This window comes from Ascaphus truei, chromosome 3 (genome assembly GCF_040206685.1).
Source record: "Ascaphus truei isolate aAscTru1 chromosome 3, aAscTru1.hap1, whole genome shotgun sequence".
Taxonomy (NCBI): domain Eukaryota; kingdom Metazoa; phylum Chordata; class Amphibia; order Anura; family Ascaphidae; genus Ascaphus; species Ascaphus truei.
The window spans coordinates 9,892,070-9,911,317 of NC_134485.1; the positions used below are offsets into that span (position 1 = coordinate 9,892,070).

General features: G+C 48.8%; 1 protein-coding gene across 1 annotated transcript in view; it reads left to right on the forward strand.

Annotated features, from left to right (window-relative positions):
• The window catches only part of LOC142491288 (uncharacterized), a 113,195-nt gene that overhangs the window by 53,300 nt on the left and 40,647 nt on the right, over positions 1-19,248 (forward strand). The window contains exon 3 of the mRNA XM_075593625.1: positions 9,745-9,807. The gene's annotated coding sequence lies outside the window, so the exon portion shown is untranslated. The remainder of the gene's footprint in view (positions 1-9,744; positions 9,808-19,248) is intronic.

A 19,248-nucleotide genomic window follows, 5' to 3' on the forward strand; every position in this document is an offset into this window, starting at 1 on the left:
GGGGGTGGGATGGCGGGGGGTGGGAGGCGGTGGGAAGGGGGGTGGGAGGCGGTGGGAAGGGGGGTGGGAGGCGGTGGGAAGGGGGGAGGGAGGCGGTGGGAAGGGGGGGTGGGAGGCGGTGGGAAGGGGGGGTGGGAGGCGGTGGGAAGGGGGTGGGAGGCGGTGGGAAGGGGTGGGGGGAGGCGGTGGGAAGGGGTGGGGGGAGGCGGTGGGAAGGGGTGGGGGGAGGCGGTGGGAAGGGGTGGGGGAGGCGGTGGGAAGGGGGGCTGGGAGGCGGTGGAAGGGGGCTGGGAGGCGGTGGGAAGGGGGGCTGGGAGGCGGTGGGAAGGGGGGGGGAGGCGGTGGGAAGAGGGGGGGAGGCGGTGGGAAGGGGGGGGAGGCGGTGGGAAGGGGGGGGGAGGCGGTGGGAAGGGGGGGGAGGCGGGGGAGGCGGTGTGAAGGGGGGGGGAGGCAGTGGGAAGGGGGGGGAGGCGGTGGGAAGGGGGGGTGGAGGGGGGGGTAAAGGGGGGGGTGGAGGGGAGGTGAAGGGGGGGGTGGAGGGGAGGTGAAGGTGGGGGGGAGGAAGGGGGGGTGGGGGGGAGGAGGGGGGGGTGGAGGGGAGGTGGAGGGGGGGGGGGTGGAAGGGAGGTGAAGGGGGGGGGGGTGAATGGGAGGTGAAGGGGGGGGTGGAGGGGGGGTGAAGGGGGGTGGAAGGGGGGGGTGGAGGGGAGGTGGTGAAGGGGGGGGTGGAGGGGAGGTGAAGGGGGGGTGGAAGGGAGAAGTGGAGTGAGGGGAGGTGAAAGGGGGTGAGGGGAGGTGATGGGGGGTGAGGGGAGGTGAAGGCCGCTCACTCACCCGTCCGGCAGGTCCCACGTGGATCTGAGGCGGGAGGCAGCGTGTTGTGGCCGCTCCCCGCTGTGTCCCGGGCGCTCGCTCGCTCCCCCGCTGACTGTAGCGGCGCCGGGGGGGGGGGGGGTAGCGGGGAGACACTGACACTGGGGTGGAGGGGAGGTGAAGGGGGGGGTGGAGGGGAGGTGAAGGGGGGGGTGGAGGGGAGGTGAAGGCCGCTTACTCACCCATCCGGCAGGTCCCACGTGGATCTGAGGCGGGAGGCAGCGTGTTGTGGCCGCTCCCCCGCTGTGTCCCGGGCGCCGCCATCTTGGGCACTCGGCGCCGCGAGGCAGCCTGCCTGGCCACTGGCTGTTCCCCCGCCGGGGAGGGGTGAGTTGTAGCGCCGGGGGGGGGTGGGTATCGGGGAGACACTGACACTGGAGGGGAGGGGGGGGTGGAGGGGAGGTGAGGGGGGGGGGGTGGAGGGGAGGTGAAGGCCGCTCACTCACCCATCCGGCAGGTCCCACGTGGATCTGAGGCGGGAGGCAGCGTGTTGTGGCCGCTCCCCCGCTGTGTCCCGGGCGCCGCCATCTTTGGCACTCGGTGCCGCGAGGCAGCTTGCCTGGCCACTGGCTGTTTCCCCGCCGGGGAGGGGTGAGTTGTAGCACCGGGGAGGGGGGGGCATGTATATGTGTGGGGGGGGGAGAGGTGGGAGATATAGAGGGGGGTCTCGCACGGCCGCTGACGGGGGGGGGGGGCGCTGAAGGGGTAATAATAGTGTGTGTGTCCCGCTGACTGTAGCGGCGCCGGGGGAGGGGGGGGTCGGGGTGAAAGCGCGGGAGACACGGGGAGAGGAGGAGGTGCGCGCGGGTGCTGCTAACACTGTGAGCCCCGCTAATGTATGTAACAGTGTGTGTGTGTGTGTGTGTCACTGTGTGTGTGTGTCACTGTGTGTGTGTATCCCTGTGTCCGTGTGTGTGTCCCTGTGTCCGTGTGTGTGTGTGTGTGTGTATCCTGTGTCCGTGTGTGTGTGTATCCCTGTGTGTGTGTGTGTGTGTGTGTGTGTGTCCGTGTGTGTCTGTGTTTGTGTGTCCCCCTGTGTTCCCTGTGTGTGTGTGTCCCTGTGTGTGTGTGTGTGTCCCTGTGTGTCCTTTGGCCCGTCACTCCGCCTCAGGCCAATGAGAGGTGTGCGGGGGCGGGCGGGCCAAGGGACCAATGAGATTTCCCCTAGGGACACCGGACATCCAGGCAGGCAGGCAAACATACAGTGCTTTCACTAATATAGTATAAGATATATATACTTCATATCTTAATCCTTCTATAGTGTCTAGAAGTACAACTACCCACACACCTCGCACGGCTGTAACCCACACTGTGTCCAAATAGTCCCACAAGTCCCACACCCAATCCCACTATGCAAAGTGTAAGGACAGTTGGTGCACTTTTTGTATAGGTACCTGCCGGGTGCTCCAGCCGATCCAACGATATCCTCCACGACGAGTCCATGTGGGGTGGTGTCCCACTGGATGGTCCCACCATGATGACTGTCTCTGTGTCAGCGTGGATGGTCTGATCCCAAACCACGATTATAAGGGCTGCGCAGCGTTGCAGCTGTGTCCCGGAACTAGCATACAGCTAGTGGGACAGGGTTCCCACCTTGGGGCCTGTCCCTATAGCAGCCACAATCTATACGTGTGAATCTGGCCTAGTGAAGAGGGTCACAAACCCCTGCACACATACACCCTCCCTTGTCTGTGTCCCAGCTCCGACTGCCTCTTCCTGTTCCAACGCGCGAGAAAGTATCTCCTCCTGCAGGAGACCTGGCCGCGCTATTGGCTCCCTGGCGTCACATGTGGTATTCCTGCCCCTGAGCACTATGGGGCTTGTAGTCCCCGCAGAGCCTACCACTATGGGCCTCCGCGTGCGCTCACTCCACTGCGCATGCGCAACCCCTCAATGGCCGCCACACACTCTGAGCATGCGCAAGCCTCCGCGCGTGCGCACCCGCAAAACCAACATGGCGGCGCCCTGCAGAGGGAGCCGCCTGCGAGCCCACCGCCACTCACAATGGAGGAGGTAAGGGGAGGGAGAACGGAGGATCGGGGCAAGAGGATACATAGCTACACATATAGAAAAGACCACCAATATATATTAAGAAATACCCCCACCCCCCAATACATATAAAGAAATACCCCCACCCAAATACATATTAAAAAACACCTCCCAAATACACATACAAAAAACTCCACCCTCCCCTATACATATATGTTGCAATTTGTTCCCTAACGCAGAGAAAACGTTTACTTTTGCATCAATTAATTACGCCTGTGACAAGCAAGAAACGTGTAGTCTGAGCTCCTTACATCTGAAGTTTATATCTTGTGCAAAGAGCTTATTACCACCTCAAACCTGGCAGATTTATCAGTGCAAAAAGTAGAACAAGTTTGGGGAACCCCCCCCACACACACATTGTGCATCACACAAATAAGTGATGGAGCTATAAGACATTTTTCTCTTTGACTCATTGTGCAGTTATTTTGCTAAATATGAAGGATGGCGGCGAACAGAATCGAAACGCAGAGGCGCTTGCAGACTCTGCGTGTTTGACCATTAGGGCGCCGGGCGTGTCGGGGAACCAGAGTGGTCACGGGGATTGCGGCGTCCCTTAATCCGGACACGTAAGAGGGGTCCTTCTCTTCCATTTCCCTGCGCGGCAGATCATGTCCTGTGCTGCCTTTTCTTATCCTCATCGCGATTTCCTCCCAAAAGTTTCCGGGCGGCGTTGATGCCACAGAGGCTATGTCATCGCCAGCCCTTATTTGTCATTTTTTACTCATATGTGTGTGCCAACTCCCTTCACCAACCTTTGCGGTTATTTTGCCCCAAAATTGACTTTGATCCCTAAATCCCACAATACATATTGCCCTTTGACCTGTTTGAGTCAGGCGCACACAGGTGAGGTGTACAGGGGGCTGTCTTCTAACAGGACAGGTGTGTGTGTGTGACTGCTAGTTTTCATTCTTCTGCTTTTGATCTTTTCGGAAAATATTCCTTCGGAATATTTCTTCGGAAAGTATTATTTGATTCCAAAGCTGATTAGGTAAGTTTAATTCAGGGTGAAATAAGAGACTTGTTATCTTGGGATGCATATCTTTGTAAGGGGTACGCATTGCGTGAGTTACAACATCAGTCGTCAAGCCCCCCTACCCCCCCCCCCCCCCCCAACAGGTCAGGTTTTCAGGATATCCCTGCTTCAGCACAGGTGGCTCAGAGGCTGAGTCTTCGACTGACCCTCTGATTGGGCCACCTGTGCTGGGAAGCATGGGACTGTCAGCCAATAACATTTAATAAAAGTTTAAGCACGAGAAAGATGAATGGCGACTCCCGCCAGGACTGAGGGTTTGCAACACATGGGCAACGAAAATTGCAAGACCTTGACAACGCAGCACTGCAGCAAGATCAACATCAATAACAATGCAAAATGTAACAAAATCAGGATAAGACCCAACGATAGAGTAAAGTGGAAGAGGGGGAAGGGTGTTGTATTCTCGCAATTAAACTACACCAAGCAGATTCTTATATTTTTTGTAAAAAAATTAGCTTTTTGTTCAGACTGAGTAATGCATCACAAGTCTCGCTGGCAACTCAGGGGTTAATCACGCAGATAGAGCCCCGTGTCTGTCCTCGGGTAACGGGGACATTGCATGTGCTTATCTGTGCAACCGCTAACGCTTCTATATGCTGCTGAAGCGTTATGGTAGTATTCACCTCTTTGTTAGAGGAAGGCCTCTCCTGCCCCTCACAAACACTCCCCCCCCCCATTCTTTACAAGGGTTTTTTTTTTTGTCTGGCTATGTGGGATTGCACTTTTAAGTAAACAGCCCTGAGTCACATGCATAGTTCTTGTGCAGAGGATGGAGTTGGGGAACCCTCCAGCACAAGCAGATCAGACACACGGCTGCCTCCGCTTCTTCCGCCATTTCACCTCAGGACTTTGCTGACTATTTTAAGGAAAAGGTGGAATCCATACGTCAGAACATCCCCTCTGTTTCCTCCTCCCATCCCACATACCTTCCTAACTCTCCTCCTGCCTTCCTTGACTCTTTTTCCGCTGTCTCGGGGGAGGATGTGTCATTATTGATCTCCTTCTCCCTCTACTACCTGCCCTCTTGACCCCATTCCCTTCCATCTCCTAAAACCTCTTGCTCCTTCTATAATCCCTATGCTCACACACATTTTTAACTCTTCCATCTACCCTGGTACCTTTCCATCCTCCTTCAAGCATGCAACAGTTATACCATTACTCAAAAACAGCGTTTGACCCTACCTGTCCTAACTATTGACCTGTCTCCCTCCTGCCTTTGCCTCCAAACTCCTTGTACGTCTTGTATTCTCTCGATTTGCTACATTTTCTCAACACCTATTCTCTCCTAGAACCTCTACAATCTGGTTTCCGTACTGCTCACTCCACTGAAACAGACCTTACTAAAATAACTGATGACATCCATGCTGCCAAAGACAGAGGTCATTATACGCTGCTCATATTACTCGACCTCTCTGCAGCATTTGACACCGTGGACCACCCTCTTCTCCTTCACATTCTCCATACTCTTGGTATTCGTAACAAAGCTCTATCCTGGATCTCATCCTACCTCTCCCATCGTACTTTCAGTGTCTCTTTTGCTAACACCTCCTCCTCTATCGATCTATCTGTGGGGGTACCCCAAGGCTCTGTCCTGGGACCTCTTCTCTTTTCTCTGTACACACTTTCTCTAGATGACCTAATCACATCCCTTGGGCTTAAATATCACCTCTATGCTGATGACACACAGATTTACCTTTCAACCCCCGACCTTACACCTGCTATACAGAACAAAGTTTCTGAATGTCTCTCTGCTATATCATCCTGGATGGCCATCCGCCACCTTAAATTTAACATGGCAAAAACAGAGCTCCTTATACTTCCTCCCAAACCTGGCCCTACTACCTCCTTCCAGATTTAGTGTTGGAAGTACCATCATTCACCCGGTAGCCCAAGCATGCTGCGTAGGGGTCACACTGGACTCCTCTCTCCCATTTGCCCCTCACATTCAAAACGTATCTAAAACCTGTCGCTTTTTCCTCCGCAATATAACAAAAATACGCCCTTTCCTCTGTTACTCGACTGCTATACCTTTGACTCAGGTCCTCATTCTCTCCCGTCTCGATTACTGTAACCTCCTGCTGTCCGGCCTTCCTGCCTCTCACCTGTCTCCCCTACAATCTATCCTAAACGCTGCTGCCACAGTCACTCTACTCTTTCCTAAATCTGTCTCAGCGTCTCCCCTCCTGAAATCACTCTCCTGGCTTCCTATCAAATCCCACATCTCACACTCAATTCTCCTCCTCTACTTTTAAAGCTTTACACTCTTCTGCGCCTACTTACATCTCAGCCCTAATTTCTCGCTGTGCACCATCCCATTCAATGTTCCCCCCCCCCATATACATTTGCCACGCTCTCGGGTCTATCGGCCCGCCCCCTTGCTGCCGCCCTCCTCCTTTAGAATCTCAGCATCAAATGACGCAGTAGACGTCACCAACGTGATGTCATATGGCGTCTCATTGTCATGGCGGCGCGGCGTCAAATGACATCCTGACATCGCTTTACCATGGCAACACAACACTCTGACGTCACGTTGGTGTTGTCCGCAGCGTCATTTGACGCTGTGATTCGGAAGGAGAAGGAGGGCGGCAGCAAAGGAGGTGGCCGCCACGACTTAGTGCCACGGGGCGGAGGATTTGCAAATCTGCCGCTGTTTGTGACACTGGACGCAGCTCATAACCAAATTCCTCCAGTGCAATAAAGAACCTCAAATTATCAGGAGCACAATGTCCACCAAGTGGCATGATATGGTTCTCTCTCTCTTTCTGGGTCAGGTCAAGTAACTTGGCCACGCTCCACGCTCTTGTTATTCCCGACACACCCAAAAAGCCTCCCCAACACGTGATCCGAGAGTTACAGGACTCACGGTATGTCTGTAATATAGGTGCCTATATTCCTCTTAGCATTGATCTCCCAGACATCCTTGTGTGCAGTGATTCCTGCTTGTTTTTACCTGTGTAATCGATTCATTTGGTCTTCAGAACTTTCTAATTCTTTAGACTTCTTTAGAATGAGATTTGCGGCTGCGTAGCCAGGACTCTTACGTGTGAACCATCTTTTGTAAGTTATCACCTCAACTCTATAAAATAACATTGTTAGAAATTGTTCCCAATTCGATTCAAACCCGGCAAAATACTAACAACTTGGTTTTGCCTTGGGGGTCGGGGCGGGCGGGAGGGATAGAAGGGGTAGAGAGGGTGTGTGTGTGTGTGTGTGTGTGTGTGTGTGTGTGTGTGTGTGTGTGTGTGTGTGTGTGTGTGTGTGTGTGTGTGTGTGTGTGTGTGTGTGTGTGTGTGTGTGTGTGTGTGTGTGTGTGTGTGAAGTTTGGGGAGAAGAAAGAGAGACAAAAGGGAAAATGCAGGCACACTGTACAACACCAAAATGTGCTTCAACCACAAGGTCATCCTAAGGTCCCAAAAGATCAGCAATGAAGGTGAAAGTAAGATGACCGCACGGACTCACTAATAATCGTTAATTTGTTGTGCCAAGAACTCCAACCTTTCGACTTAGGTGAGGGCACCTTGATAAAGGCCATGTCCTGTCATTTTATTTACTCCATTAAGTCTATCCTGCATCTTGATCACCTTGGCTCCCCAGTGGGTTACCTTTCCCCACAATTGATGCAGTGGTTATGGGCCACATGCCTCCATCATGTCAACTGATCGGTCATCATACCAATTATACAAACACAAAATGAATATGGCATAGTCCATAGGTTTCTATCCCTTATCACTACTATCACTGTACAGGGGATAACTGAGACTTTAGACCTTATCCGCAGATACTATTGTTGCATGTTGCTAAGGGGTCATATCCCCCTTCTCTAACAAGGCAACACATAGTCTGGAAACTACAGTATCGAGGCCATGCCTACTATCAGTAAACTACGACAGTTGGGCTAACTGGCCTGTCATGCTCCGGTTCTTCAAGGGTTAACCTATACAACATCAATTTTAGTGACTATATAAGCCCACACTCAGCCTATGGGACCTCCCCCTTGATTTACCTGCCCTGATGAAGCTCGATACGTGAAATGCGGGCGTCGGCCAACTTTCCCTGCACGCGCAGACCGCTAATTGTGACCGCAACAATCAGAGAACTGTTACTTTGTTGCGGAGCTCTGCGCTCGGGTATTAACTATAACACTAAGCGCTTCTATACTGGGGGTTACATGTCGCCCTCACCCTATAGATATCAGTTTTAATCATTTGAAGCTTTGGCAGTATATACTGTATACTAGAGCTGGGGAGCTCCCCATAGCTCTCAAGTTGATGTAAACACTCCTCTACGGTCATCGGCACCGATATAACCTCACGATCAATGCCGATGCAGGAATTGTGCCAATTATTGTAAGCTCAGGGCTACCTGTGCAATCTATGCATGAGTACCATGCTAGTCCCTGCAGTAATCATTGCCGATATACTATAGACGATCGGTATATGATTCAGGACTTATTAGTCTGCTCACTCTTGATGATTAGCCCTATCTATTCTAATATCGCTCCGCGGAGATTGGCGCTGATATATTACTAACGAAAAGCATTGATGCAGGAGAGCCTCATGAGCAGTCCCTCCACTTGTTCACATCGACAGTTGTAGGGGACTACAGTATTGTACATAGGGAACCAGAGAGCAGCACGTTCATCCTCAGTATCCCAGCCTGCACAAGGCAACCTATATATCTATATAGGCGAATATTAGGACATTTGTCCTTTTACCTCTACTAGTGTTTGATCGAAAGCACTCCTATAGTGTTCACACATCGATCCGAGTCACTACACTAAGTTGTTCTATTTTTAAAGCCCTTCATTTTATATCAGTTTCGGACATTAAAATTATTTTCATTTACCATTTGCAGTGATAGAGTGCTTGGAACTAGGTGTTCTGTTCTTGTGTACAGGCATACCCCACATTAACATACGGAATAGGACCGGAGCATGTATGTAAAGCGAAAATGTACTTAAAGTGAAGCACTACCTTTTTCCACTTATCGATGCATGTACTGTACTGCAATCGTCATATATGTGCATAACTGATGTAAATAAGGCATTTGTAACAGGCTCTATAGTCTCCCCGCACTCCTCCCAGTCTTGCGCACAACTTCGGTACAGGTAGGGAGCCGGTATTGCTGTTCAGGACGTGCTGACTGGCGCATGCATGAGCTGCCGTTTGTCTATTGAGCGAGATGTACTTACTCGTGAGTGTACTTAAAGTGAGTGTACTTAAAGTGAGTGTACTTAAACCGGGGTATGCCTGTATCTATAAAGGCTGTTCTACACCGCCGAAACGTTGGAGAAAAAAAGAAAGAGACATTCAATAAATAAATCGGAGAGTATAAATAAGGCAGAGAAAGCCAAAAAGGTTAATAATAATAATAATAATACATAATGCATGAAAAATAAATAACTTGATCACCAACACTCATTATTTCCTAATTACTGTATTTCTGCTAGATAGAAGTTATACGATTTTAAATACTTAAGTAAGAAGGAAAAAAACAGCTACTAATTGTATGATTAAAATTCCCTAAACCTGCTCCTCATAATCAAAAAAAACATAACCAAAAGTCTTTGAGCGGCCACTTCAGTCCATATAGAATTGACCCCCAGGAGACACACGGATCCCCCCCACGCATGCTCTCGGTGCCCTGCTCTTTAATTATACATAGGGATCACATTTGGGTAATATTATTAAATATGGTTTTATCCTTCAGCAAGTTGGTATTTGGGGATTGGGAACAGGCTGGGGAATTCTCTTCCACCTGGCATCATTATTTGGATTATTCTCTTTCAGGACCTGTCCGCCCAGAGAGGGTTTCAAGTTCAGAGGGATCGATGACTTCACAAATGCCTACCGGTAATAAGACAGTGAAAGCGGCTATTGGCCACATCCAATACCCTGCAACCAGGACTGGGCTTCTCCATGAGACAGACAAATTGTAGGCCCTTTCCTGCCAGAGGCCAGCAACATGTTGCATAGATTAATGGTACCCTTTGCCATTTATAACATCAGACCCCTAACGCCAGCTCCTAAACACACACAATCCCTGCAAGCACTAACCCCAAATAAATTGTCAACTGGTACCAGTTGTTTAGAGGTTGGTGGCCCTTCCTCCCTAGGTTCAAGCTCGCCCCAGCCCCACATTTTAAGTAGCAGGTTTTTCCATGTACCTGTGCAGGACAGGTCCACTGAGACCATTCTCCCTCCACTGCAGAGGTAAATGAGAATTTTCACAGGTAGTGTCAGGACCTGCATACTGGTCATGCCGTGACGTGGCTGCAGGCTTATAACGCTTTGGCCACAGGGTTTAACTAAATGACCCTTACTCATGAGAAGACAAACTGTTAAGTATTTAACTATATATTTTTTGTCATATTGGATGTAGCGTTGGGTATTTTTGTCTTTTGCCCGATTGCCAGCACCTGAATTTCTTCAGCCCCACTGCACACCTGCACTAACTCTCTGACACAATCACTGTTGCAAATCCTTGTCGGCAACGTCACTGCTGTATGACCGGTGACAACGGCGCGAATGGAGCAGGTTAGCGGACCTCTGGAAAACATGAAAATACTTTCATGAGTAAAACAGGATAATGGCGTCGGTCAGAGAGGTCCTCCAAAAGTGAATCACTTATATGCACACCACTATTCTAAAATATAACATTTATTAGAAACCTAATTAAAACATAAATCCCGAAGTTAAAAGTGGAGTACATAGAGAATGTCTTCCGTAATGGAGAAAATCAGTGGGACACTATATATGAATAACAGCTTAGTAACCCTTTAAATAAACATGTCTCTAATCATATACTGTAAGCACTAACTTGTGGGAGTGATGCAGGGATGAGAGAAGGCTGGAGTTGGCACTAAGGTAAGTGACGATACTTAGACAATGAGGATAGAGGGGCTGACAATATGCCCTTATCCCAAGGGGTTAATACTAAGTAAGCGGCATTGTAAGGGGTCTGGCAGCAGGTAAAGCTTCGGTTACAGGAAAAAAAAACACTATAACTAAGCACAACTGGAGCCGTGGAGTCCACAGCTGAGAGCGATTCTGTGACAGGGGTATCGATGGTCCTTTAATCCCTGAATAAAGATAACTAGCAATAACGGAAATATAAAGCCGCTGCTGCAATAACTCGCCGGAACAGTAGCAGCTGGAGCCGTGAGAGGAAAATGTGAGCCGGTAGGCTTGGTACAGTTGGTATAGCCAGATCGTTGTACCGGACCTCTAGTTTTGTTCAGTGGGGTCCGTTATGACCACTATTGGGAGGGGAAATGACTATGTCGCTGCTCTTAATGTCTGTGATTGACGTATCAGCCGAACTAAGCAAGTGCTAGAGCTGCGAAGAGATCGTAATGGATCACTAGCTCAAACCCGCGCACTGTTGCTATTGAATGACTACGCAGGGGATAAGTGGATGAGATATCCGTAAACGGCGACTACTCGCTCATATGCAGAGTGAAAGAGGATCGGTAAGACGTCCAAACCGGAACAAACGTTGGAACTCACCAGCCAAAGTTGAATAAAAAAAAAAAAACTTTATTAGGCTATGTTGCAGGGTACATGCAACTACAAACGCGGGGTCTGTTGACAAGGCTTATTTATTTAGCCTTAAAAACATACAGCACACAAAACAAAAATAGCTTCACTTCAGCAGAAAAAACAAAAGTCCTTGTTTTCAGCATGGCAACCAAAATAGCTTCTCTTCAGCATTGCAAACACAACAGTTCATAACAAATGCACTTTGCAAAACAGACCTTAAATCAAGCTGTTCTCTCTCCAGAGTTTCAGGGTATTTCCCTGTTTCAGACAGCATACAAAAAGACAGACCTTATATCAAGCTGTCTACTTCAGTACTTCACTCCTGTCCAGCTAGGCTGCATGTGTGCACATCCTGGCATTTTTAACACACCTTGATTAGGCAACTGGGCTCCAACCAATTGCCTGAGCTTCCCAGCTGACGTTAACCTATTCACTGCTGCACTGCAGACTAAACGTATGTCTGCCAGGCATATAGCTGGTGGCTTTTATTTACCCTGTCACAGGCTACATAAAAAATGTGAACATCCACATGGAGACCCTAGCTCCTCGTCCCACGCGTTTCACGCCGTCAGTGGCACTTTCTCAAGCAGATGACGAGAGAGGGGGGAAGACTCTATCTAAATCCCTCCTCTCTGGTTAAAACATTGCACACATCTGTGTGCTATACAAGTGAGCTATATAATAGCAATGATATGGGCTAAGCATGGACAAAAGTAATTTAAGGGAAAAGACAGGTGCACCAAACAAGTGAATCTTAAATAAATTAACCCTTAGCATAGAGCTTATAATCAACATTAATTAGAACATTAATACTCCTTGTATAATTTGTAAATTACAATTTCAAATGATTTATCAATAATGAAAAAACATATATCTAGTGTCATATTAGTTAACGAACACTATGATATATAAAATAGTATGTTATCATTAGTATAATCTATAATATTTGACCAAAAAGTGTTGATGTGGTTAATAGATTCATTCTCATTTAGTGAACCAATATTGTAGCACCTTAGCAAGTAATGTATAGTAACTATGATACCTAAATAGACAATCAAATCTATTTAAAGGTTATCACTGGGACATTTCTATGACTAAGTAATATGTGTAATCACAAAAGTGTCCCAATGTTTGCCTATAACAATAAAGAAAAGTATATAACATGATCAGATCTGATTGAATCAGGAAAATATCCACAGTGTTAGTATCAAAGGATAAAAAAGAGAGAAACATCGATCACATAAGTAAACAGAGTTATTGAATGAAAACAGTTTAAATTAATATCATATATAAAGAGCAGACAGCCATCAATTCATGATGCCTAATCAATGGACAGTGTAAGTATACACGTTGAATTGAACATAATTTACAAAAATGTTTTAAGGTCACATTGTGTATTAAGACCTTTAGGTATCAGTGTATCGAGGGTAAAGATCCAGAACGCCTCTCTTTTATAGAGACAATTCGTTCTGTCTCCCCCTCTTAGATTGGTTTTATTGTGCTCAATGGCTATGCATCTGAATTTAGACAAACTGCTGTTTGGCAGTTTTTAAAATTATAGGCAACTGGTTGTGTGAGATCCCCTTTAATAATGTGTAACGGGTATTCCCCCCCCCCCCAATCGCAGTCTAGTGTGTGTGCGGAGAACATACGGTGTTACCAGGTGTGGTGCGTATACCTGCAGGCTCACAGGAGGCCTGAGCCTCCGCTAGTGAGAGCCTGGGGTGAATCCTCTGGAACGTTCTCGGTTTCAGCGCCTCCACCTATGTAGGATTCTATGGGAATGTAGAATGACCCTAACATAGGAACCCACCCAGAAACCACATACACCAGTATTATGTATAACAGGTTTACTGAATGAACAAAGAATACTATTACATCATACTTATACTTTATAACATCACCACGTTATAACATCCCCACACGGTGCCCACAGCCCAACCCCTTTGTCCCATGGTCAGCGCTGCCACTATGTGAAAGAGAATGTTATGATCTGTTGGTGCACTTATAGAGTACCTGCCGAGTGCTCCTGCACTCGGGCCTGCAAGGAACTTCACAAAGGATCTGTCGTTCTGGGATCCCGTCTGATCCGGTCTGGTGAATCCTTGCTTGGGGTCCGCCAGGGGCGGTCCCACCCTGAAGATAGTCTTTCTCTCGGGGCGTAGACTTGAGCCCAAGTCTCCTTTCAGGAAGCGCAGCATCCGCGGTGTCCCTGTCTATCACTGGCGCTACGTGACACGCGCTATACTATAGGCCGTCCCTACAGCACAGCAACCTGTAATGGCTTTGGGGAAAACTCCTAGGGCCTACGGGGTAGCCTATCTTATGCAGGGGTCCCTGACCCCCTGCACCCGCACTACCTCCTCCTGTACTACCCTAGTCCCCTCTGCCTCACTATTAACTAACTGTCCCAGCGCCTGCAGCAACAAGCTGTGACCCACTGGATGCTTGCAGCCAACGTGCTGCACAACACTGTGCCTGCCTGTCAGACCTCACGGCACTGACAGCCGTGACCCTGACAAGACAGCACACTAACATTAAGGGCAGCGTCCCTATCTTGGGCCGTCCCTATTCAATTACCCACTAACCTGGTGGGGAGTTGGGGCCTACCTGGGATGTGGGTACCTATCTGGGTGCAGGAGCTGCACTCGCTCCCCGCACCCTTCCTTCCCTCACAGCTCCCCAGCTCCAACTGACTAGCGTGCTGCAACCGCGTGAAAATGTATCTACTTGCCTGCCTGGAGATCCTAAGCCCTATTGGCTCCCTGGCAGCACATGGGGCGCGCAGAGGCTCGTGGGACTCGTAGTCCCTGCCTAGAGCCTTCCCTGGTAGGCTAGGGCTTCGCTGGCTTTCTCTCCACTGTCCTGCGCCTGCGCGATCTCTCTGGGGCTGCCGCAACCTTTCCTGGGCTGTTCTCCCCCTCGCGCTACTTCTCCCTGGCTCTCGGGGCTTCCTTGCGCATGCGCGATCACTGCTCATGCGCGAGTATCCGGGAGCGCCGGGAGCCCGGTGACGTGATCACGGCCTTGGCAACCGGCCGCACACATCCCCGGCAACTCCCGAGCCGGGACCTGACCGCCCTCACCCCTGCGATCGGCGCGCGGGGCCGCCCTGGGACTCGGCGGTACCCGCGATCGCGCTCGAGGTGAGGGGGGCGCTGACACCTAAGGGAGACCTGGCTACAAATGGATCTCACATGTTCTTGAATTCTTGTTTTAAAGGCTCTAGTTGCTAGGTCTATGTATTTTTTTACCACAACCACATATAAGCATATATATGATATATTCTGTTTTACATGTAATGAATTTCATTATGTTGATTTTTTTGTCTCATCTTGATTTGGAAAATATCTTGTCTTTAATACATATTTGCATATGTTACACTTTGCACAAGGGCAGCAACCAAGCAAATTAGTAAAAAGTTGTTTGTTATTTGTATTTAATTGTTGTCTAGGTATGCTGGGTGATACAGCATTTCCAATAGTGGGAGATTTTCTAAATACAAATCTTGGATCTGATGAGACAAATTTTCTCAAAAGAGGGTCAGTAGTCAGAATATTCCAATGTTTTTTGATTATAGCTTTTACATTCATTGCTTGATTGCTATATTGGGTAATAAACATTGGTACTGTATATCACATTGAATAGTGTTTTTTGCATTATTAGGATTAGTATCATATATACTGTAGATCCTGACTTTTGGTTGGAAATATTGGAAGTTCTTTGGATCAACGGGTCCTGTCTGGTTTTATCTTTAGCAATAGTATAAGCTTCTTGAATGATAGAGATCATATCCTCTTTCGAGGAATCTTAATTTAAGATCCTGTGCACTGTTCTCAAAATTCTCCATAGTAGAACAGTTCCTGCGCAATCGCAAGAACTGTCCATATGGAACTCCCCGAAAAACAAACTCAGATGATGGCAGCTGGAGGCATGCAATAAGGTGTTACGAGTGTGTGGCTTACGAAATATATCAATTTGTACCTTAAGATCAGGAGTGACATAAAGTAAAAGGTCTAAAAAGTGAATGTGATGAAAGTGATGAGTGAAATGTAGATTAAAAGAATTGGTGTTAATGTGAGAATTGAAGGAATATAGCTGAGTGACAGTGCCCTTCCAAATTAATAATAGATCATCAATATAGCGGTGATAAAAAGTGATACGATGACGGTAGGGGTTGCTATCTCCAAACACGTGGGTCTGCTCCCACCAACCCATAAATAGGTTGGCGTATGAAGGGGCAATACAAGACCCCATAGCAGTCCCACGTGTTTGGAGATAGAAAGTCCCATCAAACATAAAATAGTTGTGAGTGAGGAAGAATAAAATACTGTCGGTGAGAAATGCAATGTGAGCAGGTGAAAAAGTGTGAGCCGAATGTAAAAAGTGTTCAATGGCGCGAATGCCATCGGTGTGTGAAATGATAGTGTATAAAGAAGATACGTCTAATGTAACCCATAAGGAGTTGGGTGTCCAAGTGTAATCAGAAAAAAGAGTGAGAACATGAGAAGTGTCCAGAAAGTAAGAAGGAAGTGCTGTGACCAGTGGTTGCAAAAAATGATTAACATATTGAGATAAATGTTCCCCCAATGATCCTATACTTGAGATAATAGGTCTACCTGGGGGACAAAGGAGCGATTTATGTATTTTAGGTAAATGGTGAAAAATGGGGAGTATTGGGTGGGGACATGTAAGGAAATCAAGTTCTTGTACAGACAGAACCTGTAGATATTTACCAAAATCCAATAGTTCTTGTAATTGACAACCAAAGTCATGTGTGGGATCTGATGGCAACACCATATAGGAATCTTGATCACCAAGTTGAGGCAATGCTTCTTGTTTGTAGTCGATGTAGTCCAAGACGACTACTGCCCCACCTTTGTCTGCATTTTTGCCAACTTTATGCAGCTTAATAAAGTTTTTTTTTAATTCAACTTTGGCTGGTGAGTTCCAACGTTTGTTCCGGTTTGGACGTCTTACCGATCCTCTTTCACTCTGCTGCTATCCCAGGATTGGACAGGACGCCGACAGAAAACACAGAGCTTCATTGCTGATATGTGGCCACATGGATAAGGGACATGGCGACTGATCGTGAGTACAGTACATTGCACACTCCACGCCACATAAAAGTGTCTCCTTGGATTTTTGTGCTTATACTTCAGCTGTACTTCAATTGTGATGCTGCTGATGCACTTTTCCCAGGAGGCTTCCCCATTATCCGTTATATTGTGTCCATTTCTGTCACCGGAGCTAATTGATTAATATATTTCTTGCTGACTGCTATTTACACAGCGCGGCTCCTTGAGCAAGTAACCGGCTTATTTTCTATACTCGCTCATATGTCTCTAGCTAATCCCTACAGTGCGTAATAAATATATTCTTGTCAAGTACTCTGAGCAAGACCCATCTGCTTGGTATCGCGAAGGGTCCTAAAACGTAACGTTTCACTCCCGTCACGGAGCTTCATCTGGAGGCAATAAGCCCCACAGGTATGATTTCAATACCGGGGCGTTGCCACAGCAACGATGGATGCTCATTGTATGGTGTGTATGAAGTATACTGTGCTTGCGCCCTCATGTGGTGTTCTACGAGACTGCAGAGGAGTGCATTATTCTCCTATGTTCAGTAAAACAGTTATATTATACCGGTGTGTATTACTTTTATTGTCCTGCACGGGGTTATCCAACACAGTTAGGATCCCGCGCAGGTGGAAGCGCTGTCACCAGATGGATCAGGTACACACCAGGCTCCCAGCAGCGGAGGTTCCGGCCTCCTGTGAGCCGCAGGTAAAGCAGCACACACACCGTAGCCGCCATATCTCCCAGGGAGTGGGGGAAAGTGCGCCACATATGTATTTGGTTTTTTTATGCGTATTTGTTTTTTTATATGTATTTGGGGGATTTTTAATGTATTTGTGTTTTTTATATATATATATATATATATATATATTTGTTTTTTTATATGTGTAGCCCTCTTACCCCCACCCTAAGTGAGATTGAGGTGGGTAGGTGTATCTGACTACTTATCAGTGTGGTGCTGTACCTGTTTGGCAACCAGGAGGGCTGAGCTTCCGCCACGGGGAACCTGGGGTATATACTTACACTCGGTGCAGCGCCTCCACTGATGAGGGATCCCAACGTGGTGGGAGTGTGCCCTCACCAGAACAACTATACAGTAAATACACACAATGTGAATAAACAGTATTTACTGAGCATGAACGATAACTTCAATTAAACTCTCTTTGCATAACATCAATACATCATCACATCATATGAATAACATTGCATCACCCTGAATGCATACCATCCCCTCAGCCCACATGTCCATCATCACATCACCCTCAGTCCCTTTGATAATAATGTGCTTGGGCACTTATCCCTTGAGTGTCCACAACAGTAAGGTGAGTGTGAGTGTGAGGGATAGCGCTTCCCTGTGTTGGGGCCCGGTGGTGCACTTAATATACTACCTCCCTGATCAGTGATAATGATCCTGATCAGGATAATCCTTGGCAATCAGCAACTCCGCACAGTGATCCCACGGCCAACGTGCTGCTCCTGGCAGAGATGAATCCGCCGTCTGAATCCCCAGGGGAGGGATCCCCAGCTGGATGATCCTTTAAGAACAGTCTCTGCTATGGAGTCACATACTCCTCCTGCTACACGCTGTACTGACAGTCAGGCACTGTCCTGCAGCATCTCTCTCTCTCTGAGTATGCTGAAGGAGTCCCTGTCTTAAGGCAGTCCCTATAACATACAGTTTCCTCTAGAGTGTCTCAGGGGACTAACTGGGCCCTGGGGATATACCTCTAGCCTAGTCCCTGCATGCAGAAGATCTCTTGCTGTAGATTCTGTCTGATCCCAGACTCTGGCAGCTCAGCCCGTGCAACTGGCACTGGTGATATCACATACACTGTGTAACTTAAAAAGCAACCCCCCCTTCTTTCTATGAGGGGCCTTTCCCTGACACAGTCAAAGCAACTACTCTGGCTGCACTGCACAGAACACTGTTGCAACTAGCTATCCTGCTCAGCTAAAGTGGCAGCCTCCCTATCTGGGGTCTGTCCCTAGCTGCAGCAGCTCACTGGTGACTCAGGGCAATCTGGGGCCTGGGGAGGGTACTCTGGCCTAGTGCATGGGTCCCTGCCCTGCACACCTACCTCCTCCTCTGTCTGCTTCCCCACTTCCTGAGTGACTTCCTTCCTGCAATCCTGCTAATATCCCTAACTAAATCCTCCCCTTAATAGGAGGATCTCTCAGCCCTCTTGGCTAAGCTAAAACACCTGACGGCCTGCTGCTATGCCTCCTGGGAAGTGTAGTTCCCAAGGAGGCTCCTGCTTATGGAGACCGCATGGGCGCCTCTCTAATGGCCGCCCCTCTTGTCCTACCAGCGCCTGCGCTATCCTAATGGCCGCCGCTCCACTTCCCTGCGCATGCGCAACCTCTAGAGGGCCTTCCTGCCTCTCTACCTTCTCCTGTGCTCCATCTGCCACCTCTAAGATGGCCGCCGCACTCGTCCGCACCTGCGCAAGCGTTCGCGCGGTCAACTCCAACATGGCGGTGCCCGACCGGATGGCGGCGCCAACCAGTGGAGAGCCGCTGGGGCCTCCCTGCACCTCCTGCTGCTGGCTATCTTGCCGCACCGCCCTAACTAACCGCGTGGCACCTGCCCTTACGCCAGGGAGAGCGCGGGGAAGCGTCCCATAGCCGGGGACCCGCGCTGGTAAGGGGACCAGGGTTATATATGTATTTGTTT